Raw genomic sequence first — 26,988 nt, 5'->3', positions numbered from 1 at the left:
AAATGAAATATAGGGCGATACCAAACAAACCATGCATAGATGCAACAAGACTCTAGACTCTCTCTCCCACTTTTTAAACCACTTAAAAATAATGTTTATCAACAAAAAAATACTTTATCCCGTATTGTGTAGCTACATACAAAGCCATATGATCACATGAAATCGAGGATATATACAACATTTACTCAACCATATGAGGAAACCTTACCAATAATATGTTAACATTTTGATTCAAAGAAACACAATGTGATTACCATGATGGTTTATGCCAATTACATCAATGTAAATAAACAACACACAAGCATAACTTCTTAGATTAATTAACTAACAACGCCCTCACCTTCTAGAGCAAGAAAGAAATAAAATAATACTCACATGCTCTCTCAGCCAACATCACTAAGATACAACTCTCTCCCTACATAATACCATCCCTCATGTAAGAAACACTCAATAATAAACATTCTATACACACAAAAGATACATATTAAAACCATTAGACCTATGCATTACAAATCCATTACAAACATATCATTAATACATAACAGTGATAAACTCTACTCCATGACCAGCTAGTCAAAAAAAACACATTGTCAACAACTCCAAAGATGCAACAAAATCATGTTAACATTCATTTCTCCATATCAACATAGTCTGCAAAACAAATATGTTAGCATACTAAATACCAACACATAACCCCTAGAATAAATCTGGTCAATTAAAGTCAGCCATATTTTGTCACACTGGAAATTCTACTGATTGATTCATTATGTGGATTAACATGATTTCTGCAAAAACAATGTATTTAGCTCCTTGCCATTAGAAATCCAAATAATTCAAAAGCTTCCTGACAGGAAAGAATCGTGCCATCAAACAAAAATCTCTGAATTTGGAATTACACAAGCATCTCAAAGCTCATACATATGTTCCATTTGAACACTTCTCCTTCAAATCACTTGTCGTGCTTTTCTTTAAAAAACATGCAATGGTCGTGTCTATGATTCTCTTAATGTGTAGGGATCATGCACATGTGTTATCATTTCCACACCATACAACCAATATCTATCATTTGAACCTAAATCATATCACCTTAATTAAACATATCACATTCACATTCATGGTGGCCATGATGTTCTCTATCTACATTGTACTCTTGGTGGGGTATTCTCCATGCTAGTGAAGAAACATGATCAATTCCAAACTACTTAAGCACTTCATTCAAATTAATCAATTTCAACTCTATTTTTCCCCTTGTTGTGAAATCAAATCTTGAAGAAGCCCTCTTGATCTAACTCATAGTAAAGCCTCAATCATAAACTCCCAATCACCTAAGTTGCATGGTACAACAGGAAAATGAAGTATGTAATGTCCATCACTTGGCTTCTCATCTCTTGGCGCATCCGTAAACATATATAGATACCCTTGATGGTGATCCAATATGAAATCTATGTTCAATTTCTAATTATGGTCGGTCTTCATCATGTACTTGTGGTCACTTAATGTAATTATATTTATCATTGTAAAGAATATTTATAAACGCTTGAGTCAAAGGAGAAATTATTTTGTTTCAAAGTCCCATTGCGACTTTTAAAAGATGTAAATTTGAAATTTTAGAAAGAAAAATTTAGCTCCAAAAGTGACAAGTCGACTTCTCTCCAAGTCAAGTCGACCCTAACGAAGAGACATGTACATTCACCTATCCCCTACTACAATATGATCAAACTTGTCTAGTTTGGAGCACAACTTACTCTTCCCCATAGTTGTGAGGTCAATCACGGAGAATGATACTATTTTAAGAAATTTTGGAAGGAAATAAATCTTTATTTCAAGGAGCTTTCCCCTCATCCATATTGTATAAATGGAGGGCTCAAGTAGCCAATTATGTAGTAATAAATCTAGAGGATACTCAAAGCTTGTGGAGGCATAAGCAATGGAAAGCATTAGAAGTTTATTCATACAACGTTTCATGAAAATCTCTTTTTCTGATTAATGAAAGACATTTTATTCTTAGTCTATTTTACCTTCAAGATATTGAGCCTCCTTGGGTTAGGAACCACCCCAAGTTCTCAAGTCCATTTATGTATTGTTATCTTTTATGTGCTTGTTCATTTATTTATTTATGCAAATTCATTTTAGAGTATTATTTTATGCACAATTAATTACTTAGCTTGTTTATAGTATTTTCTTTCATAGTACTTTTAGCAGTAGATGGTAGTCTTAGAAGTGATTATTTTTTTTATGTATCATCTCTTTCAATGCATTAGGTTCACTTTGGTTTCCAATCGTTAATTTTTGTTTATCATTTATATGTGTTGTAACTGTACAATCAATTATTTTGCAGAGCTACGGGAAACTCTATCATCTCACATTTGTTGCATAAACCCTTCTATCATTGACATAAGTACATGGATATGAACCCTTGATCATTGCTTAACCTCCCATTATCTCATTTTCCCTTCATATCTCATCCTTAGCATATTTTCATCCTCATTGGACTATCTCTTGTAGCAAAATAGGGACTCATATAGAAGTTTGGCTTTTGCATCTGAAATTCATCTAAAATTGCATCCAATTTATGCTTAATATTATTATAATGTGTTTCAATGTCCCCAAGCCCCTGAAGATGAAATTTAGAAGCCAAAAGACCAAGTATATTCCTTAATCTATATAATTTACCTCCTTAAACATCCTAAAAAAAATTCAATTAGTTGAAATATTCTTTCGATAATTGTTTACACTTATGCTACAGTTTTATCACTCTTATTATTTTTTCATTGGGGATATTAACTAGTCTTACAACACCATTATAAACTAATCTCAAATGTTATACATGGAGTTATCTTCCTATTTCATTTATCACCAATGTATTCCTTATTTGAAATATTGGAAATAAATATGTCAAATATACTTGCTATTCTGAGGGTACTTATTGTTTCCTAGGCTTAATTTTTCACAAATCCTTCATTAGGATAGCTATAATGATTAAACATATATTCATATAATGACGATGGGTTGTTAGTCCTCATAGACTAACCTCGTAAATTTAATTCCCTTTGTAATTATTTCATTTGCAATTATATAGTAGGATTTTATATGAATATACCAATGGGTCTAGGCGTATGATCCTTATAGCTCTGATGTTTAGTTAATTTATTGTTTACATAAGATTCAACTTTGGAATTTTCAAACATCATTTATATTTGTGTCTATGATTATATATTCTCATACGTGTTTATCAAAGAGAATCACTATTAGTGTGAGTACATGTGTTAGGATTTTATGGTCCCACTTATAAACTTGGAACACCATTATAAACTAATCTCAAATGTTATACATGGAGTTATCTTCCTCTTTCATTTATCACCAATGTATTCCTTATTTGAAATATTGGAAATACATATGTCAAATATACTCATTATTCTTAGGGTACTTGTTGTTTCCTAGGCTTAATTTTTGACAAATCCTTCGTTAGGATAGCTATAAGGATTAAACATATATTCATATAATGATGATGGGTTGTTAGTCCTTAATGGACTAACCTCGTAATTAGTTCACCTTGTAATTATTTCATTTGCAATTATATTTGTGCTACACATGCACTATGTCCTTATAGGTTAAAATATTCATATATACAAAAAATTTACTATTTCTAATCATACACGTTCTATTGGTATCTATTAAAAACCTACTAAATCAAAATTTGTATGTATATACCAATGGGTCTAAGAATATGATCCTTATAGCTCTAATGTTTGGTTAATTTATTGTTTACATAGGATTAAACTTTGGCTTTTTCAAACATGATTTATATTTGTGTCTATGAAAATATATTCCCATATGTTTTTATCAAAGAGCATCACTATTAGTTTGAGGACATGTGTTTAGGCTTTTATAGTCCCACTTACAAACATGGACCTCTAGCTAGAGTCCACGATGATCACACAACTTTCCCTTCAAGTGAACTCACATTGAAACATGTACACCCTAATTTTGACAATGATCCGGATTTAAATAGGAACGCAACAAATTACAGAGATAACCATATACACAAAGATGCAGCGGAAATAATACTTCATTTCATTAATGGAAAATACTGAAATATGCTTACAACCAGAAATGGAAATAAACCAGCTAGGGCGATGGTAGCTTATCTCTGAGAAGAGATGTGATGGCTACATGCCTCTGAACTGTGTTACAATGAGGCTCGAAGGCCTATTTATTGTTGAGAAACAATGGAAAACCCTTAACATTCCAAAACCTAACCCTAGGAGATGAAACGCCAAACTGTGGACCCCGTTTGGGGGTAAATTGGTACATCAACTTCCCGAGGTCGTAACTTTGGCATATGATCTCCGTTTGACGCGTACAATAGCTCATTAGAAAGATCTATCTGAGCACTATCATTGTTGGAACGGGTAGCATGGTCCATTCCATGGACCCATGTTGCCCCCAGATTCCCCAAAAAACGTCGTTTAGGGCCTCAAAACGGCTCCGAAAGTTCAGGACCCGAAAAACTGCTAAAAATAGTAAGTGGTGCTACAATTAAGGAAACTGAAAATGCTGAGAAAGATAATGGTGGGGGTCCAGGTGGACTTGGCAGGTGGCCACCAATATCCACCTGGATCATTCCTCCCCCCTTAGGAAGCAATGGTCCCCATTGCGTTGAGATCCTCCATGAGATGACGAAACTTCTGCTGAACTTGTTCCCTGGTGAGCCACTTGCCCTGCTGAAGGAGTTGGCCTGATTTGACAACTTGATACAGTTGGATATTCTGTTGGCGAGTGTTCTTGATCTGTGTGTCCATGATCCGATCAGTTGCAGCTTGTTCCATGCAATCTGGATTTAATTCTGTGGGTTTGAGCTGTTCTGCAATGTCGGATGTGTCTAGCAATGGTGGAAAGTATGGCCGAAGGCGGTCCACATTGAACACTGGGTGCAAGCCAAGGAATGGGGGAATGCTGAGCTCAAATGCATTGTCTCCCATAGCCTTAGTAATGGTGTAAGGACCATATCGGAGTGGTCTCAATTTCCGATAGGCTCCAGTAAGGCGTTCCTTTTGCAAATGCAACCAGACTTTGTCGCCCACCTGAAACTTGTGTGGCACCCAGTGTTGATCATGTCGCTGCTTGTACTTGGCATTTGATTTCTCAAGAATGTCATGGACCTGTTGGCGAATATGTTGGATGCGCTCAATGAAGCTGGTGGCCTTATCTGTTTCGGACTGGACATGAGCTGAATTCATGTGAGTAGCTGCAAGGGGCATGGCCACATCAATGGGGCATAGTGGCTGGAATCCCAAACCCACCTGAAAAGGGCTATGGCCAGTGGAGCTGTGAAGAGCTCGGTTGTAGCTGTGTTGAACATAGGGGAGGCTCTCGTCCCATGTGCGTGGATGCTTTGAGTTATACATGCGCAGAATGTGCACAATCATCCTGTTGACAACCTCTATCTGGCCATCAGTTTGAGGATGGAAGGCTGTGGACTTCGTGAGTTTGGTGTCCAGCATTGACCAGAGACTGGACCAAAATGTGCTGAGAAACCGGCTGTCCCGATCTGAGATGATAGACTGTGGGATCCCAAAGTGCACCCACACTCGTTCAAAGAAGAGTTTGGCAGTGGCTTCTGCTGTGATATTTTTCTTGCAGGCCATCATAATGGCCATCTTCGAGAACCTGTCGACGACCACAAAAACACAGTCATTTCCATGCTTAGTGGAAGGAAGGCCTGACATGTAATCCATGGAGATGGATTCCCAATGTCGACTAGGGGTAGGCAATGGGGTATAGAGGCCGTGCTTCTTAATGGTCGGTTTGGCAATGGCGCAGGCAGTACATGATCGGATGTACTTCCCAACATCATGTCGAAGATTCGGCCAATAGAAGTAATTTTGTAGTACTGCCACTGTTTTCTCGACCCCGAAATGCCCAGCAGCCCGACTGTAGTGTGCTTCCCAAATCATCTTGGCACGCTCGCTTGAAGGAACACAAAGGTGACCAAGGTGGCATAATAGGGCGTCCTGGAGGTGAAAATCTGCAACATGCCGACCCTCCAAGAGTGTCTGGTATGTGTGGCCGAATTCTGGGTCGCTTTTGTAGAGAAGTGGCCAATCAGAAGTCTCGTACCCACAAGAGTTGAGCATGGTGGTTAGCGCCATGATCGGTGGCCGACTGAGGCAATCTGCAACATTATTGGTGCTGCCCTTTTTATACTTGATATTCAAGTGAAACTGTTGCAGGTATGTAGACCACTTCTAATGGCGATCATTCTGCAATTTCCCTTGGGTCTGTATGAACTGCAGAGGTCGGTGGTCTGTGTGGATGACCGTTTCCTTCCCCAAAATGTAATGCTTCCATTGTCGGCAAGCCTGTACAATGGAATACATCTCTTTATCATAAGTGGGGTACTTCTGGACTGTGTCTGAAAGTGTTTCACTGTGATATGCCACTGGATGTCCATGTTGAGTAAGGACTGCCCCAATAGCATAGTCAGAGGCATCTGTCTCGACCTCAAATGGTTGTTGTAAATCTGGTAACGCGAGCACTGGTGTCGTGCAAAGGCGATCCTTCAACTCCCTGAATGCCTTCTGTTAAGATTCAGACCAAAAGAATTTTTCTTTCGCCCTGCCCTTGGTGACTTGACTCAAGGGCCAAGAAATATGAGAAAACCCCAACACAAACCTGTGGTAGAAGTTGGCGAGACCTAGAAAGCTGTGGAGCTCTGTTAGAGTGGTTGGAGAGGGTCAATCCCGAATGACTTGGATCTTGGCTGGATCGACATGCACCCCCTGTTCATCAATGATGTAGCCCAGATACTGAACCTGGGTCATGCCAAAAGTGCATTTCTCCAAATTGGCACATAGCTTGTGTTGCCGCAGTGTTTGGAGAACTTGTCGGATGTGGTGGAGGTGCTCTTCCCAACTCTGGCTGAAGATCAGAATGTCATCCAAGTATACTACTACAAAGGAGTTGGTGAATGGCCGCAAGATGTCATCCATCAGCCTCATAAAGGTTGCAGGAGCATTCGTCAATCCAAAAGGCATGACCAACCATTCGAAGAGGCCCTCCTTGGATTTGAAGGCAGTCTTCCACACATCGGAGGGTTCGATTGGTACCTGGTGATATCCTAACTTCAGATCGATCTTGCTGAAATATTTTGCCCCCTTTAGTTGGTCTAGGAGGTCATCAATCCGCAGGATCGGGTACCTATTACGGACAGTGATCTTGTTCAGCGCCCGATACTCAATACAGAGTCTCCACGTCCCATCCTTCTTCTGTACCAACACGATCGGGCTCCCACAGGGTGATGAACTCGGACGAATGTGACCTTTCTGCAAGAGCTCCTGAATTTGCCTCTTGATTTCATCGTTCTCCAGAACGGAGCGCCGATAAATTGGTCCATTGGTTAGCGGCACACCTGGGGTCAAATCGATGGAGTGCTTGACTTGACAGTGCAGAGGAACCCCTGCCGGGGAGGTGAAGATGTCCTCATACTCCTCCACAACCTTGTCCATCTGTAGTTGTCGTGCAGAGGGACCCCGTTTGGAGACCGTGGCCACTATCTTCTTCTTTCCTTGAGGGCGTATCATCAGGAACACAAATTTCCTGGTTTTGGAAATGATCTTACTGCATTGTTTTGCAGTAATCAAAGAGATGGCGGCAGGTGGTGCTACCTCTGGTATCCTGAACAACTTATTTCCCAATGTAATAATAACAGCACGGGGCCTTGATTCATACACAGCATGTCGCTTCCACAAGTATGGTTGTCCTAGTAATACATCACAAACTTCAAGGGGAGCAATGTCACACAATACCTCATCCGTGAAGGGCTTGATGTTGTATGGAAGGCAACACTGTTGGCCCACGCGAAGATCTCGTCCTTGGTGAAGCCACCCAATGGTGTATGGTTGTGGATGTGCTGTGGTCGGTAAGCCCAACCGCTTCACGACCTCTGCCGAAATGAGGTTCTTTTGACTCCCGCTATCAACAATGAACTGTATCGAGGAGCCCTTTACTGTTGGGGGGAAAAGTATCGAATGCATAATGTCTCTATCCCTACTCTGAAGGTGATAGTACTCCAGCAACAACTGAATGCAAAGCTATTCAAAGTTTCTTCTTTATGAGATGAGAGAGGGAAGAAAGGATGATCTACTAACCGTTATCTTGCGCTTATAGTCGATCCAGTCTTCACTCCTTGCTGCTTGCTCCTAGCTCCTTGCCCTTTCACCGGCCCAGCTACACACAGATCCTGTAAAAGCACAAGAAAAGGAAACTACAAGAAGCATACATCCATAATCGATTATAGGATTAGCATAAATCAAATGTACAAACATCTATTCATCATAAAGATACATGCACATAGAAGAATCTTGAATACTTTATTGATAATAGAAGTAAAGTTCTGAGAGAGTTACAACCACAATGGGCCCAATCCAGCAACACCTCCCAGCTAAAAGAAATCTCCTCTTCACCTCCTTCAAGCAAACACCCAATAGCTCTAATCACAAACCAACAGCACTTCCTTACTTGCACAAAATTCCAGCCTCCCCTAGACCTCATGAGAGAGCTCTATATATAGGGTTTTGGAGAAAGGATGAGTCATCTTGAGACTGGCCTGAAGCTGACTTGTGTCCTCTCCCACTTTAGTTAATCTTCAGTTCTTGAGTCCACTTGAAGAATCTTGCTTCCACTTGGAGATCAAGACCCTCTTACTCATCACTAGGCGAATTTCTTGACCCAAGTGTCAGTTTGGAAGCTTCCTGGGCAGTTGACACCTTGCAGAATGACTGTGCCACTTGGCCAATCTCGCCCAGCGCAGGTAGCCTTTATTGATTTTGACCTTCAACGCAGGTACAAGGAGGAGCAGTTGACATTCAGCGCAGATGCTCAGTGGAGTAGCTGACATGATCCAGAAATAGCCTGTTTTTGAGTGTTTTTTGAGTGGAGAACTGATTCTCAGTGTTGTGGTTTGCAGACCTTGTTCCTCTAAGGGTAAGAACAACATGTTTAGGGACTTTGGATCCCTCAGATTATTGACATTTCATGCTCCATGATGTTAGGCACAAAAATGTCTATAACAGTTGCCCCCTAAAGTATGAGGTCGTTTATCAGGTGAAATGCTTTATTAGGAGGATCCGAAGTTCATTCAATCGGCTGAGAGGTGCCCTGCAATAAAATACAATACAATACATTATTTTTTCATTCTTCTTTCATGATCTAGCTGAGGCGGGCATTCCCATGCTCAGCTTTATAAATTCATTTTGGTACATATAACAGACGACCGTCTAATGATAGACTGATAATTCTCTGCTAAAATTATCATCCTTTGAGTAGGATGATCATCTGCTGTAACGATGTACATATCAAATGTCTTTATATCCTGAATATATATCGCAGCCCGGATGGATGAAACTAGATCCGGGGTCTTCAATCTCGTTCGATCTTCACTCTAAGTACAAGTCGATCCATGTGAGAATTACGCTGAAGTCGAACATGGAAAGACATCGCTTGATTACCGGTCAATAATGTAAACCGTTAACAAGCGCGAGAGGAATCACCAATAATGACAATGACCCTCAAGGTACTACAGTACAATTCACGTGGTGTGAATAAAGGACTTGGCGTCGAACACCACGCAAAATCTTCTGGTCGAAGGTCATTGATGTATACCTGTCGCCGGAAGTGAGAAGCTTGCCATTGAGTCATGCAAGCTTCAAAGTACTGGGGGGGGTGTTCCTAGATCAACTTCTTGGATAATGAGCTGAAGTCGACAAGAAGCGATCCGTCAAAGGAGGGCCTTAATGAATCCCACATCAGTGACACGGAACGAAGCTAATGACTTTAGTGGAGGTGAAAACAAACTGTGAGATATGATTCAGGGTGGCGATCATGGGTGGATGAAGGATAATGTATGGCAATGGATGGGACACGGTTGACTCTTTCTGAACACATCTCTTGAACATATAATGACACTAATGTGATGGATCGGTAGCATTACCCCAAATACGGATGGTTTGGCGAGGACCATGGTGATGGGACCGGTGAATGAAACAACCCAACCTGATGTGATACGGAGGACAAAGTGTCATGTTCAAGAGCGACTTGCTACCATCAAAGCTTTTGAGATTCTTCCAATTTTTCCCCAGTCATTTCTGACCAGTACCTCTTTATTTTTGTCAAGCTTGAGGAGGATAACATATGCTTGTTCTATAACCTGCCCTTCGGGTAAGCCCATCGCTATGTTTTAACGAGCCTAGCGATAGGGAAACTCGTTCTCGTCTAAAGACAAGTTTGTCGCTATTTAATCATTTTAACGAGTCTAGCGACAAAGACAACTCGGTCCTTTTCATTTTTAGAGAGTCTGAAAAGGTACAGAAAGTTAACTCCAAAATTCCTTTTTCGTCATCTAATCCCTTAAGTCCGAAAAAGTATAAAACAATACAAAAGGGATGAATTTTCGATAACTTTAACGAGCCGAATAAAACAAGCACTCGACCTTTTTGTGCAATAATCCCTCAGGTCCAAAAAGATTAAAATCTAGAGGAGGGATAGCTCTTCCGATCCTTTTAACGAGCTGGAAGGCCAAAACTTGGCAAACTTTTCATATTTTACGAGTCAGATGAAAAGAGCTCAAAGAAGACTCGTCTTTTGAGGAACGAGTGATAAACAGGGATAGCAGCAGATTCCAGGTACAGGTTGGAACTTTCCAATCACGGCAGTGTCACAAGGATGGCTAAGTGAAATCACTCTTCGCAGCTGTTCCTCAAAAAGGGTAAACAATCATATGGAGGTGAACGATTGGCCAAATGAAATGGAGGTGGCGGGTGCAAACACGACCAAGGCTTTTATGGCTAATTAAATTTACGATCACAATGGTTATTTACCGGAATAGGTTCATTTTTTATTTAAAAATGAGCTTAAACTCTGGGGGAAACATTGCTCACTGCTTATATTTATTTTTTAACGAGCATGAAGACCGCGTTAAAACTGCTCGGATCTTGCGTTTATTTTTTAACGAGCATGAACTTTATGCTAAAACTGCTCGATATACCAGTCATAAGATAAGAAATGTCTTCCTGCAAGATTCCAATTTTTATAGAGCTTGCACCTCACATAAGCTATGCTCTTTGGCAATTTTTGACCTTTGCCCCTCATCCTTTCTTTATGCAAGTTCGGAAACGACTAATCCAAAAAGCAGATAAATAACCGCTCTTTGCTTGCACTCCAAAAGGTTTGCATGCCCCCAAGTATAAAGTACAATTTCAAGGCTGCCCCTACTTATCCGATAAAACATTTGTTTTAAAGGGTGAGGCTTGCCTCTTTCTGGTTACCCAAAGAATGGTTTTATTTGCTGCCGCAAATGAAACTCTTTCTTCGGCGGTGTCTATCATTAGGTTACTCAAAGATGGTTACTACTTGTTGCAGCAAAAGAGTCCCCTTCTTTGGGGGCTGCCCCTACTTATCCTCTAAAACATAGTTTTAATGGGTGAGGCTTGCCTTTTACCCAAAGACGGTTACCATTTGCTGCCGCAATAGAATCTCTTTCCTTGGTAGCCTACCTTTTTAGACAAAGATGAGTGACACTTGTCAGACAAGTAACCTTATCAAAAGAATCCTATTCTAGAACAACCCCTCTTCCATCCACGGACGGGGTACGGACTAGTCATATTCTTTCGCGGAAATTCTACTTTATACCCAAGGTTTCTTCTGCCCGAAGGAGACCAGGATGCATGCCCCCTGGGTTCCAGTTCTATCTTTCCGAATCACTCGCATTCATCGGGAAGGAGGACTGGGGGTGGAGACATTTCTTGGGTGAATAGACCATTGAGGATTGGTATTTGACTATTTGCGATGCGTGATCCCGGAAATGAAAGTTGGTCTACGAGCTTGACCACCCTTCCTTCGTGTGGAAAACACATTACTCTAAAGAGTGAGGAGACTATAGCTCCCATGCAATATACATAGTCACGTCCAAGGAGTAGGTTATAATCCAAGGGTCCTTGAACGACCATCACGTTCATATTAACAGTCTTCCCTTTCAATGTAACAGGCACATTGGGGAGGATCCCTAATGGTCGACTAGTTCCTTTATCAAAGCCCGAGAGATTTCTCATCTCAGGCAAAAGCGCCGGGGAACCCAGTGCTTTCCAAGCAACAGAGGAAAGGATACTCACAGATGCCCCTTCATCAATGATAGTTCCAGCCATCACCATTCTATAAATTTGGACTATGATTCTGAATGGTATACTGGCTGGTAACCGGGGTCTGCCCAGTTGGTTCCAATCAAAGGACACAACCAGGTTGCTTGGTGGTGGGACCGAATACACGGCCGGATACGATCCTGACGATGTTCCTTCCTGCGATAAAGGAATGGGCGCATTGCCCTGATGCTCATCAGAATCTGTGTTGACGAAAAGAATCTGGATGGTGTCATCCTTATTCTCTTCCGTGAGGGTGTCATTTGAAGATGAATCTTCAGTGACGGTGTCATTTGAGGATGAAACCTCTGAAGGAAGAACCGGGTCAACTGCCGCATCGACCTTTAGACTTTCGTCTGGTCTGGATTCAGTAGGTTCATTTTCAATGACTAACGCTTCAGCTGACCACTTGAGCGGGCCAGCTGTATTTTCAACCAACGAAGGACTTGGCACGAGTTTTTTGTATCCAGGAGGAAGTATTACCGGAGAAACCGGACGATCTTCCAAAACTCTCTTCGCTTCGTCTAAGAAGGGACAACGGTGGATGGCGTGACCGCCTTCACACAGTTTGCAGGGGGATCTTGCTCCCCCTCTTTGTCTTGAACCTTCACTTTCGCTGGTTGACGGTAAGCAATCAACATGGCTATCAGAGGTTGATGCTCTCGAATTGTGCAAACGAGGTGACCAGTCCCTTAGTATCCGGGGAATACAGGGACAATCTCTATGGAAGTGGTCTCCTCTACATATGACACATGGCGATTTAGGCCCGGTCTGTGCTGTGTGTGGGTTTTTGTTAGATGTCTTTTGCTTGCCCCCAGTCGCCTTAGGCTCCTTCTTCTTCTTTTCCTTCTTCTCCGTGGGAGCTTGGCTTTTGCCAGCTTTACCTTTTGAAGATGAAGGATCGGAGGAAGGGTTAGAGGAAGTAGAAGGCTGGTGGGATGCTCTAGACACATCTAACTGTTGACTCGACTGCTCAGGAACCATGGTGTTCTGAACTACACTAGTTGAGAATATCCAAACCGGCAGGCCAATTGTTAGTCCTGGAAGCGACAATGTGGCCATGTGGGGCGCACCAACTTCTCCCCAAGAGGAGAATGGACTAGGACTTCCATCATGTGGAGTTTCTTGGTTGGGGCATTCCATGTTCTCAACTTAAGATCAACGCGGGAATAGGAGGTGATTATGTTCCATTTAAAATAAATTTTATAACGACGCTTAGACACAACTTGCTTTTTCACTTTTTAAGAGTCGAGAAAAAGCTAAAGATGACTCTAGTCTCCTTCGATGTTTTAACGAGCCCGAAGTGACAAATGCTCGGATGGACTTTTTCAGTTATAGAGTTTGAAAAAGGCCAAAAGAAACTGCTCTGGAGTTCTAGGCAGAGGGTGTGCCAAACTTTTCGCAAAACCACAGAATACGTTTTACGGTACGAGTGGTCGATCTTCGTGAATGCTGTGTTCACTGCATTGCGATCAGTAGGGCGGCCGACACGGTTTCCTATTGGATAAAGGCTTTGATCCTATAGGGGTCTCCCAATATATACGCGACGGTACGTGGGAGCACAAGTCCGTATTGATACTTATCGCTTCACCGTGGAGGAATCACCCAACCACTCAACGCTAAGATATCACGTTTAATGACGCCGGAACACGTCTCTAGCTTAGACCTCTAGATGTTTGCGTTATGTTTCAATGCTTTGTTATGTAAATTCAATTTATTTTAAGGTTGATCTTGTTTAGCAGTTTGCCTTTATGGATCACCACGAGATGTATAGAAACACTCTTGAATGCAATCGAAGATGATAAGCAAGCTTTTCAATCTTTCAACTTTGAAAACCTTAACTACTGAGGGAGAAGGAAGATAACACCTTTTCACACAGATCATAGAGAACACACTAATGCACTTTCCTAAATCAACATGCAAACTGTCATAATGTACATGCACAATGCAAGTATTTCTTTTCTCTTTCTTAATGTTGATGAAATGCAAAAAGAAAGTTGTTGTATAACTTTGAATTCAATTTCAAGCGAAAGCAAACAAGTTCGTCCAAAATCGAAAGACACCTTACAATTTACTTGTTTCGACACTTAGAAATATGTAGATTCAAACCATATAATGAAAGCGACAAACTCAATCATCTATGAACAGCAAATAAGCTAACTCTTAAGACCAGAAACGACACTTAATCACAGGTCTAGATCTAAGAGGTCAATGCAAGACTGGTTCACTTTTGTTATGGGAAACTGTAAATGACACAAGAAATACAAAAGAACAAATACAGTTTCTTTATACAACTGAGGCGGAATAATGACAAAGGAAGATGGTTTGAGATAGGCCTACTGACTGGCAGCAAACAGCAAAACAACAGTGAAAACAAATCAAGACACAGCAGGAAACCCCAGGAACTCAAGCCAAGACTGGTCCAGCGCAGGTGCAACACTGCCTATTTGACCTTCAGCGCAGGTAGCCCCTTCAGGAACTGCGCTGAAATGCAGACTGCTAGTGTACAGCCTGCAATGAAGAACGAGACTTTCGTCCGTCTTGGTTTCCGGGTCACAGATTGCTCAAAAATTCACAGTTTTTGCTCAAATCAGAAGCTATCAGTCAAGGACACACTAAGGGATGCAAAGGAGGATGAAAAGCTATCACTAAAAGCTTATTAGAGTCCTTGTGGATCAGCTCTTCAAATCATAAACTTGCTCAGAAACTGAGCCAGAGTAGCTGCCCTCTACTTTGTGTTTGATGGATTCAAACACAGTTCGATTTGGTACTCTCCTTGTTTATGAAATGAATAGCAAGAAACACAACAAACTAACAAGATACGCTCCCCAGTGGAGTCGCCATTTTGTTGGGGGGAAAAGTATCTAATGCAGAATGCCTCTATCCCTACTCTGAAGGTGATAGTACTCCAGCAACAACTGAATGCAAAGCTATTCAAAGTTTCTTCTTTATGAGATGAGAGAGGGAAGAAAGGATGATCTACTAACCGTTATCTTGCGCTTATAGTCGATCCAGTCTTCACTCCTTGCTGCTTGCTCCTAGCTCCTTGCCCTTTCACCGGCCCAGCTACACACAGATCCTGTAAAAGCACAAGAAAAGGAAACTACAAGAAGTATACATCCATAATCGATTATAGGATTAGCATAAATCAAATGTACAAACATCTATTCATCATAAAGATACATGCACATAGAAGAATCTTGAATACTTTATTGATAATAGAAGTAAAGTTCTGAGAGAGTTACAACCATAATGGGCCCAATCCAGCAACACCTCCCAGCTGAAAGAAATCTCCTCTTCACCTCCTTCAAGCAAACACCCAATAGCTCTAATCACAAACCAACAGCACTTCCTTACTTGCACAAAATTCCAGCCTCCCCTAGACCTCATGAGAGAGCTCTATATATAGGGTTTTGGAGAAAGGATGAGTCATCTTGAGACTGGCCTGAAGCTGACTTGTGTCCTCTCCCACTCTAGTTAATCTTCAGTTCTTGAGTCCACTTGAAGAATCTTGCTTCCACTTGGAGATCAAGACCCTCTTACTCATCACTAGGCGAATTTCTTGACCCAAGTGTCAATTTGGAAGCTTCCTGGGCAGTTGACACCTTGCAGAATGATTGTGCCACTTGGCCAATCTCGCCCAGCGTAGGTAGCCTTTATTGATTTTGACCTTCAGTGCAGGTACAAGGAGGAGCAGTTGACATTCAGCGCAGATGCTCAGTGGAGCAGCTGACATGATCCAGAAATAGCCTGTTTTTGAGTGTTTTTTGAGTGGAGAACTGATTCTCAGTGCTGTGGTTTGCAGACCTTGTTCCTCTAAGGGTAAGAACAACATGTTTAGGGACTTTGGATCCCTCAGATTATTGACATTTCATGCTCCATGATGTTAGGCACAAAAATGTCTATAACATTTACCCACATCTGGGAGTGGAAGAGACGCTCCTCCTCCTCTGGATCTTCGGGTTCATTTTTCTGGATCTTTGCGGTAGCAACAATGGTGCTGGGATCCGCATCAATGATCTGCTTCCCTTTTTCATACCCCTTATCAGGTTCTGACTCAGAGTCGGAACATGCATCTGATTCTGAAACCTTTAGCTCAACCACCAGTGACTGCTTGGCCCGACACTCACTTGTGTTGTGAGTGGAGCTCTTATGGAACTCGCACCATTTTCCAGTGTCCTTTCTCGGCTTCGCGGCGTTGTTCTTTGCTTGCAGCTTCGGTTGGTTGTCTTTGGCTGTCCCGCCTTGGCTTTGTCCTTTGTTCTATGGTTTAGGGGCACCTTTCCCCTGCTTTGGATTCGCAGATCCAAAGTCTCGCTTCTTTTGTTTAAACTTCTGCTCGACCTTGACGGCATATCGGTATGCTGCGCCAAGCGAGGAGATGTTTAGGAATTGTATTTCTTCCTGGATGTACTTGTGCAGGCAACCACGGTATTTTAGTATCAAATGTTGCTCTGAATCCTTGATACCCAACTTTGTGCGAAGGTTATGGAAAATATTGGTGAACTCCGGCACGTCTTGGTCCCTTCCCTGCCGCAACGTGGTCCACTTTATGTATTCATCCTCATAGCTTCCGACAGGGTAGTACTGCTCCTTGATGGCATCCCGGAACGAATCCCAGGTGGGTGCGGCTGAAAATAGTGAGCCAATACTTTCATCCTTCTGCTCGCAGTAGGTTTCCCACCAGTCCTTGACGTGGGGGGCTGCTTTGAGAAGAGCAAAAACAATCTTTTCCCGACTCGAAAATTCATGAACAGAAAAATAACCCTCTAGCAGATTTAACCATTTATCTACGGCATCTGCGTCTATCTGACCCTCGAATATGGGGATTTCAAAATTCACTTGTACCTTAAAGGGTGTGGCGTTTCCAGAGTAGCTGCTGGAAGCCAATGCGTTGCTTCTGGGTAGCCGCTGAAGGATCTGGTCAAAGTTGTCCATCATCGCGTTTCGTTGTCGCTCGAGGGCTTCTTCGAGCAAGATTTTGATGGGATCTCCTGCCCCCTCGTCTTTCTACTCATCCGCCATGGGAGGCCGTCGGGATTTGCGAGGCTGGTCTTGCAAAGGTTCAACCAGTTCAAGCCCTAACTCCTTATATCCCGACCTTGTTGGGGACATGCAAAGAAAAACAGAGAAAAAAGCAGACCGCTCTGATACCACTGATCTGGATTTAAACAGGAATGCAACAAATTACAGGGATAACCATATACACAAAGATGCAGCGGAAATAATACTTCATTTCATTAATGGAAAATACTGAAATATGCTTACAACCAGAAATGGAAATAAACCAGCTAGGGCGATGGTAGCTTATCTCTGAGAAGAGATGTGATGGCTATATGCCTCTGAACTGTGTTACAATGAGGCTCGAAGGCCTATTTATTGTTGAGAAACAATGGAAAACCCTTGACATTCCAAAACCTAACCCTAGGAGATGAAACGCCAAATTGTGGGCCCCGTTTGGGGGTAAATTGGTACATCAACTTCCCGGGGTCGTAACTTTGGCATATGATCTTTGTTTGACGCGTACAATAGCTCATTAGAAAGATCTATCTGAGCACTATCATTGTTGGAATGGGCAACATGGGTCCATGTTGCCCCCAGATTCCCCAAAAAACGTCGTTTAGGGCCTCAAAACGGCTCCGGAAGTTCAGGACCCGAAAAACTGCTAAAAATAGTAAGTGGTGCTACAATTAAGGAAACTGAAAATGTTGAGAAAGACAATGGTGGGGGTCCAGGTGGACTTGGCAGGTGGCCACCAATATCCACCTGGATCAGACAACTATATTGATTTCTTGTGGTCAATGGTTGACATTATTTAGGGTTACTCTTGGTATGTAATGACTACCCATCAATCAGCTTAATTGTTCATTCATTTATTTTGTTGTTTGGATAGAGTTTTGCTAGCTCTGTGACTAGTTTTACTTTAACTCTTTATTATTTCCCCTTCATTTTTCTATCATAGGAGTCTAGATTTTTATTGACCACATTCATTCATTCAATGTTCTAGAAAAATGTTTCTAGATCTACCTTTACGCATTGGTGCTTCAACCAAAGGTATTCATTTCATTTTTCATGGTTTTTTATTTCATACAACTAATATACTTCTTGCCTTTCATACTAATTTCTGTTTTTGTTACCAAATTTAAAATTTATGTTTCTTCTTCTCTTCAAGTTTCATGTCCTAGTTTTGCACTCCTTTTTGGGTCATGGTTTTCTTCAAAAATTTCTTACTGTTACTTAAATGTTTTTAGATTTTTTGGTAGTAACACGACACTAGTTTTGTATTCAAGCTTGCTCAAGTAACAACTCAAAACCTATCCATAATTTATTTATATGTTTTTTATTTTACGTATTGTTGACGGTTCTGGACCCGCAAACATGTCAAGGGGATCTCCCTGGTAAGAAGTCCCAATTAGACCTCAGATCGTTCAGTGTAGGAGACCCAGCAATGGGTCATAAGGTAATGCCTTGACCGTGATGTCGCATAGAGGCAAGTAAGATAACTTTGTCAGTAGCAAACGTGTGATTGATGCAGTGAGTCAAAGAAGGTGTATGAGAGGTTCTAAGACATAAAGGGGAGATGAGGGTGAAGGTGAGTTCTAGGTTGAAAGGGATCAGTCCCAACTCAAGTAGGAACACACAACATAAAAGGACATGAACATCTTTTGGTGGAGCAGTCCCCTCGGATGCGGCAATCACAACATACAAGGTAAGATAACGCATACAACACTCATAGATCAATGTGAGATGACTGTAATGATTGTTACAGCAAGAACCATGTGAAAGATCTATCTGGCGTCTAGCAGATCACTCGACATGGATGGGACAACATTAACAACATATACAACACATTAATAACAAGATTCATATAATTTCATATAAATCAGTTCATACACAAATACGTAAGTTAAACAATATATATCATTAAGGCAACTGGAGCAGTCCAACTACAATAACAACATATGCATGAAAATGTGTTGGCTCTTATTATATAAAGAATTGTAAGTCACAATCATACAATACATCCATGTAAACCTGCTAGCCCCAATAGTGGAATGTTACAGCCACATCTGCTTGCTCCTCCAAAGAGATGAACTAGCTTTGTGCAATGGAGAAGCCAAGGCGTGTTACAATATTGTCCAAGCTTTCTCCAAGATAGTCTTATTAGAAGCTTGGCTGACCAAAAGCCCTTACAATGAGTTATGAGGGACTATTTATAGCAAAGGGTGGGGTGACCCTTGACATTCCCCTTGTGACAGTTCAAATACCCTCATGACTCTTCACCTACTCTATGACTGTTACATCCAAATATTAACACTTGACTTACATTTGAGAAGGCTCAACAATTAAATGCAAATGTACTCATGTGAGACAACATGGCTTGAGCAAGCCTTGAAAGACATAATTGACACTCAGTCCACCGCGATGAGACCAACTCTTTGACATGTTTGTGATGGTGAAGGTGGTGAGTTGATTCCAAGCTTGGTTGTCCATGATGGTGTGCATGCACCTCATGGTGAAGTCTTCCTAAAGCGAACTCTTGCCTCTATTGCAATGGGTGCATTAATTCGGACCCTTCATCCAACTCGTCTACTAACATGCGCATGGTCTTCTCGAGTACAGTTAAACCAGAAACACACTGATTCATAGTGTTCATGTTGATCTTAAAGTTTGACCTGGTGGTCATGCACATCAACTTGTCAAAGTACATGTTCAACCCCAATTGGACTTGCTTCTTGTCTTCGCCTTGGTGAGTGTGTTGAATGGGTTGGATTACATGTGTGCACTCAACGACATGCATGCTTTTGAATCCCTTGCATGTGATCAACAACACTTCTCACCATGTCTACTTTGTGTCAGCTATTGGGATGGATCCTTAGCTTGTACAGGCGCAGTTTCATCCGTGAGTGCATGTTGTGCCCACTGTTGTTCCTGTTCCTATTGCAACTCATTCGTCTGTCTGTGCAGCTTCATGTTCTTCCTGAGTTGCTGCTTTAGCAAATGCTACTCCTTTTTTGTTCCATCTTCTTCCTTCACGAGATCTTCATGTCGCATCGTCACTTCATAGCCAGAGTCTCCAAAGTTTCTTTCATCATCAGTGGACCTGCTTGAGCTTGCAACCTCCTTCCACCTTCGTGTTGTCAACAACCCTCCTCTTGCATTCGTTGCATTTGGTATGCTGTCTTTAGCTGTTGTTCATGATGTTGCTTATTGTGATGTTGTTGTTGTCATATCTTGATGTCCTTCTCTACGAACAACTTGATGTCTTCGTGGGTAGGCAAGTCCATGGACATTTGATCAACCGCATCCCAAAGTGTGCTTTGAATGGTGTCTTCGTCCCTGATCTCCTGGAAACCATTGTACCTATACTGTTGAGAGGCAGATGAACACCTGGGATACCTGAAGACATGGAAACACTCATGGAAATAAATATGTCAGTCGAAAACCAAAATGAACATGAGAATAACTTGTAACATACCTGAGTGCATGATCATGAAGGTTGTGCAATTTCGGCTGGGAGGTCAGGAGACCAACTACCAAGACTGCACAAGGCATAGTATGGGATGTTGGGAGACTGGCTGACTGCTAGAACTACGCAATGCACAGTCCAGTCTAGTTTATGACTGTTGGGATTGCGCAATGTGCAATTCCAGCTGGGAAGGACTACTGGCCAAGGGAAAAATTTGTGCAATTTCTTGGGCCAAGTAGCCACTGTACTCCATAAATGTGCAAAATAGTCTTGTAGGCCAATGCTGGGTAGGAATGTGAAAATTTGGAGAGGAAGGTGATCCATCCTCCCCCAGATTACGCAATGCAACCTTCGTGAAGGCAGAGTCCAGGCCAAGTTTGGCCCGACTCGCCAATGGGAAACTGAAAGAAACTAAGATAGTAAATGCATGGTGACACTAAGTGATAGCAGAAGTGATTGACAATGCATGTAAAACATGAATGAAATATTCAGCAAACATATCAACATGCATGTGGGTGAGGCAGTTCACCGGTTGGGCGAATGTCCATGCAAAATAGTTTCATGCATGCGACAGTAGTGAGATAGAAATGAAAACTAAAACAGAGCTAGGAAAAGTTGATATATTTGTAAAAAACAAAAAGCGTTCAAAGAAATCAAGCAAATAGTACTCCCACAAGAGAAAACACAAAAAGTGACAGAAATGCAGCACAAGGCATGGGAAGCGGGCTTACCCCAAAACAATTGAGTTGAATGTGCCAACTACTCCTAGATGTGATGTGGGATGTCAAAGTTGCAAGGTTGATGTGAGGAAAGCATCCGGCTGATGATTTTCGATAACATCGAGGTTGTGACGTGCATGCCACGAATCTAGGGGAAGCAACACTTGGTGGGAGGTTTTGGAATTGCTCCTTTCATGTAACCTCCAACTGCTAAACATAGATCCATAAAACAAGGGATTCCTTTGCATGCTGCCTTGGGAGAAGTAGCCCATGCATGCAAGTTTGTTTTTCTTAGTCCTAGAGGGAACCAGTCAACTCAACTGCACATGCAAGAGATTTATCGATTGCTGGTGAAAAAATGTGCATTTCTAGCTGGGAGTTTGGTTGGCTACCCAGGATATTTGCACAATTTATGGGCAGAGCAGCTAACTACTACCCAGATTTGCACAAATTTTGGGTTGAGCAGCCTTGCTGGGGAAATCTGTGCAAATCCTGTTGGGAGTGTTGGTAGGAAAGATTGTGCAATCCTAGAGCCCAACAGGCTGCCAGAGAGGATTGCGCAATTTCTGGAGGGAAGGTTGGTTGCCCTCCAGAAATGTGCAATTTTCAACGATAATTTGCTCAGTCTACAGCTGGGCCAAGTCTGAGTGAACAACCTATGAGGTGAATGGATCAAGTTGTGACTGACAAGCTACCTTTGTGTAGGAAAGACACTGAAGCTTGTGAACTTGACGAAGCAATGCAAGCTATTGTGAAGGTTGGAAGGGAGGCTCCAAAACAAGGCTAAGGAAAAAATTTGGAGGGTGTTTGTAGTTGCTACAACACATGTATAGTATGTTAAAAACTAAACCTTGCTCCTTATTTGCAAGGATGCAATAATTTCCTAGTTATTTCGATCTATGGTATTATAATTTTCTCTTACAATAAGTTTATTAGGCAAAATTCCAATACCTAGAAATGTTATTTTCTTGCATGAATATCATTTAGTCCCCCTATACTTATGCTCAAATGTTATTTCATTGGATTTTATTCCATTAATAATCATGGATATGTTTTCATACTTGAAAACCCTAACCCTACATAAACTAATAGTATAATTGTAATAAGCATGAATCGTTTTCTTTTTCCTTCTTTTCTTTTGGGATTGATTGATGCTTCTAGAGAAACGATCATAAAAATGATCTGAAGCACTCTGAACTTCATTCAAAACCATTATTTCACCTTGTGATTTGACCCCATGCTATTTTGAAGGCTCTCTAACTCCAAATTTTCACCATATTTAGTACCATTCTTGTATGAACTCATTAAATAACTTTTCAGTGGACTTCCCCTGAGATGAGCATCGCCCCTCCCTTCTAAATTCTTATAGTACCATCTGTTACACAGTATTTTGTCACACCTCCTACACTTCTCTGTGACATACCCCGAAGTGCCTGAAACATGATCGTTATACAGTGTACTCATTCATATATGCAACTCATATTCTCCTTAAGACATTGATTGGAAAACCATTTGAGCTTCCCCTGAAGGAAATAGCTCTTAAACCCTAATTTGAGAATCATCACCCTTATGAGACTAAAAACAATGGTGATGGCATGTTGCATTGTACTTGACCCATGATGGCATTGCGTCGTTTACTTGTATACCCGCGATGATCCCAGAAAGGAAATTTTCCCAAAGAGTGTGAGAAGCTTCGTGATCTAGAAGATTCCAGAGGGCGAGCTGGAGGTTGTTGGGCATAGATGAGGTCCAATGCTCCCAAATTGGCCTCTTCGTCTTATCCCTATGAGCTACCTCCTTGATGCAAGGTCCTAATCCAATCTTTTGAGAGATCCTAACTCCCTTTCCCAACCTATATATTCATCCTCTCTCATTCCTGAATGGTTGGTCTATGCCTATTTGCACCCTTATGCTAAGATTTTTCCTATATGATATTCATTTGGCTTGGAGAAGAAGTGCTTGGAGAACTTATCTTGGACTTGGATATTCATTCAAGGAGAGCCTATCAACATCAAGGCTTGGTTGTATGCTTCCCCTTATTTTCTATTAATATACAACTATTGGTTGATTTTCCCTAAATGTGTATGCTCATGTATCATTTAGATTAACATTACTTGATCAATTAAGTAGGTTGCTTTTGAATATGTTATTTTATTTTCATGCCTTTTTGTGTCTTGATCTCTTGTGCAAGTGAAAAAATGCTGAGAGCAACAAGAACAATCTCGTGGCACGAGTGGTTCAAGGTCATCAACAAAGGAGATCGAGATAGCATCTGAATGAGGTAGGCCACTTTCTTCGTCTCTCTTTTCAATTACCACTGAGGAAATTGTCTAGTAGATTGTCACTTCGGTTTCTAGACCCACTCATTGGGCTAGAGGGATCGCCTTTTTCCGTAGAGAGGATTTACCTAGACAGCACCATCCTATGAGTGATTTTTATGTTTCTTTACCTTCTATGTTGGCCTGACTACAAGAAATGTCCTTTGTGATCAAAAGGAAAATATCACACAAGGTATAGAGAGTCTTTGAATTTGCTTTGTCATCTATGTCTCCCAATTTTTTCTTGATAGTTTGAAACACTAACATGATCAAACGATAGTATCCATTTAATTTATTTTTGTTGGATCATGGGTTTTTCCTCGATATTGATTCAATATTACTGAAAGAAAAAAAAAATGTAATTTCGGATAAGATAGTTCAAATTTTTCTACACATAATCCTTTATCAGAAACATAGAACTCAAGATTGTGTGACATGGCACATATCAAATAACTAAGAACATATTATGGAGAACCTCTACATGAGTTTCAATCTAATTTCAAAGATCACTAATGTAACTTGGTATCTCAACGTGTCTCAAATAAATTCATCCATGTAACTTTTTGTCTCTAAAATATCATGCTTAGTTCCTCTAGTTGTGCAAAGTAAAAAAGCATATATGCATATTTATGCTAAAGATTCCCATCCGTCAGGTATCTATGAATCTTAGAAATAAATTATTTCTTCACGGGAGGGTGAATGTCATGTGTAGTTTGTAGTGTCAAATTAAAAAGTTATGGATTTATATGACAGTCCCATTGCCTAGAAAGCTGCAAAACTGTGTTTGTGGCAGAAAATCTCATATGAGATTTGTTGACATCACTTTACTACACTTACTCTGATATTTATCCTGTAGTAAAAGGATTTTGAAGCAACTCAAACATAGATTTTATCCTTGGTCTTAAATGAGAATATATGTAGGTTAAATAACTTCTAACAATAATTTCAATACCACATATCTTTAAAAAAAGACTCTGTACTTCTGTCAATCCATCTCAATTGCAAGAACGCAAGAAATTCATATTGATCCAAAGTATAAAAATCACACCTCTACTCTAGAATGTTTCCATCGTAGTAACTGATTTGGACCAATGCATTAGCTACCATCACAAATCATTCTTCATTGCATGGAGATGGCCAGATCAAAATACTAATTTGAGGCCAATTCAACTAATTTTCAATGCATTCCACTAGTTTACAATTGCAGTATCAAATATTTCACACACCCAACACTTTATTAACAAATAATTTCACCATCTAGGTTTTACAGTTCACTCTTTTCTTTTCAAATTTATGTGCACAACTAAATTCTAGGCATCCAACACAAAATTTTATTCACACAATCTTAGCGTTTCTTACACCTCAGCATTCCACATTTTATATAAGCTAGCATGGTACAATTAGAGCCATATTTAAGCTCAATGCCTAAAGCCTTAACGATAGACCAAATCAGCGCTAACATTTGGAGAATCAATGTGCACCACAAGATCCAAACTAGTTTAACCAATGTGGTGTGGTGAGATGAATAAGTAGATAATACCATATTTGTACCACTAACGCATCAACTGAAATATAAGTAAATTCACAATTTTGAATATTCTAATCAATATTAATTGTGACCACATCATGTAGTCAATTCATTTCAATTCGCTCCTTTAGCCAAAAATGCAACTGCTCAATCATTAATTAGGTTTACACGCTTTTAGAGATCGAATCAAAAATATTGACCAAATCATGTGATTTTAATGTGCCTTACAAGACTTATAAAATATGTTATTCATCTTTGCTAAAAGTAGACATGGACACCTATAATCCAGCGAACCATAAATAAAGAACATATGTTCCTTTTATAACATAGTCTATATGAATAACAATAGATGAAATTGCGAAGCATCTTGAGTCAATTGTTCTTGATTCACTTTAGTGTGCACTTTCCCTTATTTTTATTTATTTCCTCCTCTCATATTTTTTCTCTTTCTTTTATATATTCAATTAATAAATTCTATGCTTTTTTTGGCATTTACAGAATTGAAAATTCTAACTTAACTTTCTCGTTTATGTAGATGCTCAAATTATCAACTTAGAACACATGCATTCATTCAATCAATTCTAAATCAAATCATGGCACTGCATACTTGTGTACAACATTGAAAGACAATGTGTAAACATACTATGACCAGAAACAAACAAGCCTCTTATATGGATACAATTGTTATTGATTTAACCATTTTTTCTTGTAGAAGTTCCCCTTGAACTCATCCACCATCTACTAAATCTCCCCCTATGACCAAGTTGGCTTCAATTTCTCTTTGAAGCCTCTTGATTTTCCTTCTTTTTCCAAACCCTGATCTGTTGCTTTCTGGTTTGACCTCCTTCCAGTTTTTCTTTTCTTCTCCAAATTCTTCTTTGAAAAAAAATCTTCTTTTGACCAAACTCCTTAAGCATCATTAGAAACTTGCAATTTTTTCCATAGGGCCAATATTGTCACATGTAAAGAATATTATGTGCCCAAGAGATAGAGGAAAAGGCTTAGATATTTTGTTGATTTTCTTTCTAATATTCTCCATCTTCAGCAAGAGAAGATTTTGAAAAGAGTAGATTTAACTCAAAGGGAGTTAATGAAGCAACAATTGAAAAGCATAAAGCAAAAGCTTATACCAGCAAGAAAATGAACCAACATTAAAATTAGGAGCCAACGAGTGTGTCGAGTAAAAGTGTTAGATGTTTTAGCTATCAAAAGATTGGAAACATTTCAGTTGATTAAGGAGATAATAAGGTTACTTTTTCCTATCAAGAGGATATTTTCAACAGAGTAGATTTAACTCAAAGTGATTTAATGAAGCAATAGTTGAAAAGCCTCAAGTAGAAGCTTATAGTAGTAAGAAAGGAAACCAACATCAAAATTGGGAGCCAATGAGTGTGTTGAGTAAAATTGTTAGATCTTTTAGCTATCAAAATATTTGACACATTTTAGCTAATAAGAAAGATAACAAGGCTAATTTTTCCCAGCAAAACAAGCAACTAAATAAGTAGCATTCTCAAAGAATGATATCATAAGCCTTCAGGTGTAAAAATCTCTTTTATGGCTATTTTTATTTTTGTAACAATTTTTGGCATAATGTTATGGATTACAGGTCTAATGTAAACAAGATGAAGAAGATTAGAAGGCAAATTGACAAAAGATCTGAGCTTTTTCCTCTATTTCTTGGGCATATACAATGCTTTACATGTGAAAATATTGGCCATATGGTCAAATATTACAAGTTTCTCATGGATTTTAAGGAGTCTGG

The sequence above is a fragment of the Pinus tabuliformis genome, chromosome 6 (genome assembly GCF_031772625.1).
Source record: "Pinus tabuliformis cultivar Carrire ecotype Pingquan chromosome 6, CPIR1, whole genome shotgun sequence".
In the NCBI taxonomy this organism is placed as follows: Eukaryota; Viridiplantae; Streptophyta; class Pinopsida; order Pinales; family Pinaceae; genus Pinus; species Pinus tabuliformis.
The sequence above is the reverse complement of the archived record's forward strand: the minus strand, read 5'-3'. Positions refer to the sequence as shown.